Below are 6,269 nucleotides of genomic sequence, written 5' to 3' on the forward strand. Positions count from 1 at the left end.
TATTCACCACTAAACTTACAACAGACAATTATGTATGTGTGAGATTTAAAACTTAGTCTCTGAAGAACTCCCACAATGTGAGAGACAAACATTTAAACTGTTTAACTAACCATAGCAAAAGAGCAAAAAACAAATCAACTGTCCAGAATAACAATTAAATGAATATTATGACCGAACAAGTATCAATTAGGAAGAAATGTTTTAAGTGGCATATTCAACACTTTATCCCCTATAGAAACAACCTTTGAAACAATGTTCGATTGTTGAGTGTTAAAAACAGTATAAGGTGTGTTGTATTCCTCTTTGAAACTGAAAATGGACCAGAGATCATACCCTTTGAGAATAATACACTCTTAGAACAATCTGTCTTTGTAGCTATTAGACAGAAACCTAATTTCTTTTTCATGATTAAAAGGGATTAAAAGGTAAGGGCAGATATATTTAAAACGATAGAAAAAGGTTATTGTAAATATGGAGCAGGGCAGAGCCCTGCTAGAAATGTATTATTTTGTATTGGTTTAAAAGGGATATTGTATAGTTTGGGTTCAATGTGATTTGGCAGGGGCGATGTTTGAGAATGCGTGGTCGGCAGCTAATGATTTATTGACAAATTTGTTATGACATATTAAAACTCTCGTGCAGAATGTGGCCATCTCCAAATTGATTAAATGATTGCTAATTTGGAGATGGCCACATGTACAGTATATAAGCTGGTACTTTTCTGTGTTCGCTGTGGGTGTTCAGATAGGAGAAACGTGTGTGAGAGAGAGAGAGAGAAAGAAGAAAGATTAAGAAATAATTAACAATTCCTACTCATGCCGGAAGGACCAGCTTGGTACTTGTATGGGGGAATTATCGGTGTGCGTGACTTATTTTTGTTTGAACTTTTTATTTTGGCTGTGTGAGCTGTGTTTTGTGAAAGTCATTTTTGATTTAAGACCATAAAAACATAAGAAAGTTTACAAACGAGAGGAGGCCATACGGCCCATCTTGCTCATTTGGTTGTTAGTATCTTATTGATCCCAGAATCTCATCAAGCAGCTTCTTGAAGGATCCCAGGGTGTCAGCTTCAACAACATTATAGGGGAGTTGGTTCCAGACCCTCACAATTCTCTGTGTAAAAAAGTGCCTCCTATTTTCTGTTCTGAATGCCCCTTTATCTAATCTCCATTTGTGACCCCTGGTCCTTGTTTCTTTTTTCATGTTGAAAAGGTCCCTTGGGTCGACATTGTCCATACCTTTTAGAATTTTGAATGCTTGACGTAGTCTTCTTTGTTCAAGACTGAATAGCTTCAATTCTTTAAGTATGTCTGCAAATGCCATGCCTTTTAAACCCGGAATAATTCTGGTTGCTCTTCTTTGCAGTCTCTCTAGAGTAGCAATATCCTTTTTGTAGCGAGGTGACCAGAACTGAACACAATATTCAAGATGAGGTCTTACTAATGCATTGTACAGTTTTAACATTACTTCCCTTGATTTAAATTCAACACTTTTCACTATATAAATCTGAGCATCTTGTTGGCCTTTTTTATAGCTTCCCCACATTGTCTAGATGAAGACATTTCTGAGTCAACATAAGCTCCTTGGTCTTTTTCATAGATTCCTTCTTCAATTTCAGTATCTCCCATATGATATTTATAATGCACGTTTTTATTGCCTGTGTGCAGTACCTTACACTTTTCTCTATTAAATGTCATTTGCCATGTCTGTCCAGTTCTGAATGCTGTCTAGATCATTTTGAATGACCATTGCTGCTGCAACAGTGTTTGCCACTCCTCCTATTTTTGTGTCATCTGCAAATTTAACAAGTTTGCTTACTATACTAGAATCTAAGTCATTAATGTAGATTAGGAATAGCAGGGGACCTAATACTGATCCCTGTGGTACTCAAATGGTTACCTCGCTCCATTTTGAGGTTTCTCCTCTAATCAGTACTTTCTGTTTTCTACATGTCAACCACTCCCTAATCCATGTGCATGCATTTCCTTGAATCCCTACTGCATTCAGTTTGAGAATTAATTGTTTATGCGGGACTTTGTCAAAAGCATTCTGGAAATCTAAATAAACCACGTCATGTGCTTTGCAGTTATCAATTGTTGATGTTGCATCCTCAAAAAGGTCAAGCAGGTTAGTTAGACAAGATCTCCCTTTCCTAAAACCATGCTTACTGTCTCCCAGGATACTGTTACCATATAGGTCATTTTCCATTTTGGATCTTATTATAGTTTCCATATGTTTACAAATAATAGTAGTCAGGCTTATTTGTCTGTAGTTACCTGGTTCGGTTTTGTCTCCCTTTTTGTGGATCGGTATTACGTTTGCAATTCTCCAGTCTGTCGGTATAACCCCATGATCTTGGTTAGCGGTTTGCAAATAACTTATTTTATTTCATTGAGTACTATTGGGAGGATCTCATCTGGCCCAGGAGATTTGTTTAAGAGCTCCTAGTCCCTTTAACACTTCTGCCTCTGTTATGCTAGTTATTTAAAACTGGATAGGAACAGGTTGACATGTGGGGCATGTTTACGACTGTAAGTCGCCCTGGATAAGGGCGTCTGCTAATAAATAAATAAATAATAATAATAATAATAATAATGTTACCCGTATCCTCCTTTGTAAAAACATGTGAAAACATGCTATTTTTTTTCTCTTTCTCTGTGATTTTGCCATTTGTATCTCTTAGATATTTTACCTCCTGTTTGAATGTTCTCTTGCTGTTATAATATTGGAAAAAACCTTTTGGAATTGGTTTTAGCCCCCTTAGCAATGCTCATTTCTATCTATCTCTTGGCCTTTCTAACTTCCTTTTTGACTTGTGTTTGCAGTTCCAAGTACTCTTTCTGTGTACTTTGTTCTTGGTCCCTTTCAAACGCTCTGTAAAGTGTCTTTTTTCTCTGAAATTGATTTTTTAAACCATTTGGGCAATTTTGTTTTAGATTTAGATTTGTCTACTTTTGGAAGGTGAATGTTTTGCACCTCTAGTACAACATTAAAAAAAAAAACAGCCATCCTTTTTCCGTGGATGTTTTCTCTATTTTACTCCAATTTACTTCTGTTAGTCTCTGTTTCATTCCTTCATAGTTTGCCTTCCTAAAATTGTAAACCTTAGCTTTAGTCATGACTTTTGGGGTTTTAAAAAGCACTTCAAAGGAATCCATGTCGTGGTCTGAGTTTACCAATGGTTCTCTGATCTCTGTTTTAGTTATTCTATCTTCATTATTTGAAAAGACTAAACCAAGGCATGCCTCCTTACTATTAGGTGCCTTGACAAACTGTGTTAGGAAGTAGTCATTTGTCATTTCCACCATTTCAATTTCGTCTGTCGTGCTCCCCACTGGGTTTTCCCATTTTATATGGGGGAAGTTGAAATCCCCCATTAATATGGCTTCTCCTTTGCTGCACGCATTTCTAATGTCATTGTGTAACAGATTATTTTGCTTGGTGCCTGAATTTGACAGTCTATAGCATGACCCTATTATTATGCCCTTTGAATTTTTGTCCATTATTCTGACCCATATTAATTCTACGTTGTTTTTTTCTTCCAGATTTAACACCTGGGCTTCAAGACAATTTTTAATGTATAGCGCTACCCCTCTGCCTCTTTTGTCCTGCCGGGCTTTCCTATACAGTGTATACCCGCTAATATTATATTCGTTTCCATCACTCTCGGATAACCAAGTTTCTGTAACACCTATCACATCGTAGTTACCTGTTAGTGCAGTAGCTTCAAGTTCTAATATGTTTCTAAGACTTCTTACATTTAGATAAATACATTTAATGGCTTTGATGTAGTCTCCCTTCTGTTTTTTTGTTGATTTCTCCCCCTTTCCTTTCTAGTTTAAATGCTTCTGAACCTCCTCGAGGATCCTTTCTCCGAGTAGATTGGTTTCCTTTTTATTTAAGTGCAGTCCGTCCCGCCTATATAGATAGTTCTTGTTGTAGAATGTGGTCCAATGTTCAAGGAAGGTGAAGTCTTCCTGTGTGCACCACGTTTTCAGCCATGGATTTAGATGATTTATTTCCAGCTGTCCGTTTGCTCCTTTGCAAGGTGCCGGCAGTATCCCAGAAAATACCACAGTTTTGGTCTTGTCTATTAATTTCCTTCCTAGCTCTCTGAATTTGTTTTGCAGGGATTTTGGCCTGTCTCTTCCAATGTTGTTTGTACTGATGTGAATAAATACGCGCCCAGCGCTTCAACCCGCAGTACTTGTGTGAGTGTCAGCTTCCTGGTCTGGGGTCGACACCCACTCAGCTGTCCTGTCACAGCTAGATATAAAGAATAATGACTGGGAGAAAAGTTTGGAAATGTAGAAGGCACTGAAGAGGCGTTAATTAAAAATGGTACAGGTACTTTGATGTCAACAATTATTGCATTCATTATAAAAATATACTGTAATTCTGATGTATCTTTCAAAATTCTTAAGGTAATGCTGTATTACAGAGGGCATTAAAAAAAAACATAGACAAACCCAAACTACTCCAATGGATATTAAGAGCAAATATGTATATGCATTACCAGGAGATCAAATTGTAGTAGACATTGGGCCTCATTTACTAAACAGTGCTAAACTTTATGGCGCGTGATAATTGAAATTAGTGTGCACGTTCATGATTGCCGTATTTACTACTGCAATTTTATTAATTATCGCGTACGATACTTGGCATATTGTGGCCCGCACTAAATTTAGTGCTTCACACTATGGTAATCAGAATGAATATGTGATTTTTATGGTAAGCATGCTGATGTATTTAAATGAGCATCCAGCTCAGAATAATGAGATGAGCTGTATTCACATCTAATTTCTAAAGGGCATTAATTTTAGTGTGCATTAAAGTGATTGTTAATTAGTGTGTATGGAAAGCAGGCTTTAACCAGTGATAGGTGCACTATTTAAACCTCTTTTTCTGGGCTGAAAACTGGTGATGTGCAGTTCGATTCTTTATTGTATAAACTCAATCTGTGGAGAATGGCAGAGATATCGCTGTGTGTTAATGTGAGAGCGAGAGTCAGTCGATGCAGGCAGTAAGTAAAGGACAAACACTTGCGGGTTTGGGTCGGGTTGCAGGTCTTATTAAAGTGGGTCGGGTCGGGTCGTGGGTAAGAAGACGGTGTTGCAGCGGGTTGCGGGTTCGGGGTCAGGTCCTGTAGTAGCGAGTTCAGGTCGGAAGCGGGTCGTAAAAACCCGACCCGTCCAAGACTCTGGTTTGGCGTACCATGCAAGCAAAACATTACTTAAAGATATTTGTAATATATTTTGAAGATATCTCTATTTCATTTTTAGATATCTCATAATGGAATTAAGATATCTTCAAAAGGATTTATTTACAGATGTAAATCATATTTCAAGATATCTAAAAATGCAATTTGAGATATCTCTAAATGATAATTTGGCTTGCCATAACACAGGCCTGTTACAAGAAGATACATACTTTCTGTAATAATGTAGCAAAATTACATAATCATAGGATTCATATTTATTTAACTGCTAGTGCTTACAAAGGAAATGTTAGGAGTACAAATAAGGTCCCATAAAACAACACAAATTCTAGTTGTTAGTCAATTTATTTTATTTTTGTACTACTATAGTAACATTATTTGACAAATCAATGAAGAATATCAGGGTGAGGTTTTACCAATATTTACATATTTCTTATAAATTGTATTGTATTGATTATTAATGCAATCTTTTTTTTAACAGATACCCCAAATGTGTCATATTGTTCTTATACCGTATATAATAATGTTGCTACACAGATTAGACCTACTATAGTCATTCACAAATATGTCACAGTGAGACATAGGTAGCCATATAGTATTTTAAAAGGTAATAATAATCATTTTGTATTAAATGATATGGCTTCCACAAGCTTTCAGAAAGCTGGCATTTAAGGACTGTTGCTTGTTCATGTAAGCAGTCTTACTTTTTCTTGGGGATATATATACTCACATTGTTACTCATGGGAACCACATTGTCTGTGAGACATTTTTGCTAACTTGTGTTTACATCCTGTGGGAAAGACTGACAGCTTATGCTTCAAACACACTTTAAAAAAAGGCCTTTTTAAGTTTTAAAAAAGATGATTACATGTTGTGACAACTGCTGCAATTACAATGATACTCAAACATGACATGTGTTCTTTTGTGTAAAATAAACATTTACAGCAAGATAACATGACAGGTCAGAGCCATGGCTCCAATTCATAGAAAAGAGTTGTCAACAGTTGTCTCAAACCTTTCTTTCTTTCTTTCTTTTTTTTTTCAAGCATTG

Source organism: Acipenser ruthenus, chromosome 4 (assembly GCF_902713425.1).
Source record: "Acipenser ruthenus chromosome 4, fAciRut3.2 maternal haplotype, whole genome shotgun sequence".
Taxonomy (NCBI): domain Eukaryota; kingdom Metazoa; phylum Chordata; class Actinopteri; order Acipenseriformes; family Acipenseridae; genus Acipenser; species Acipenser ruthenus.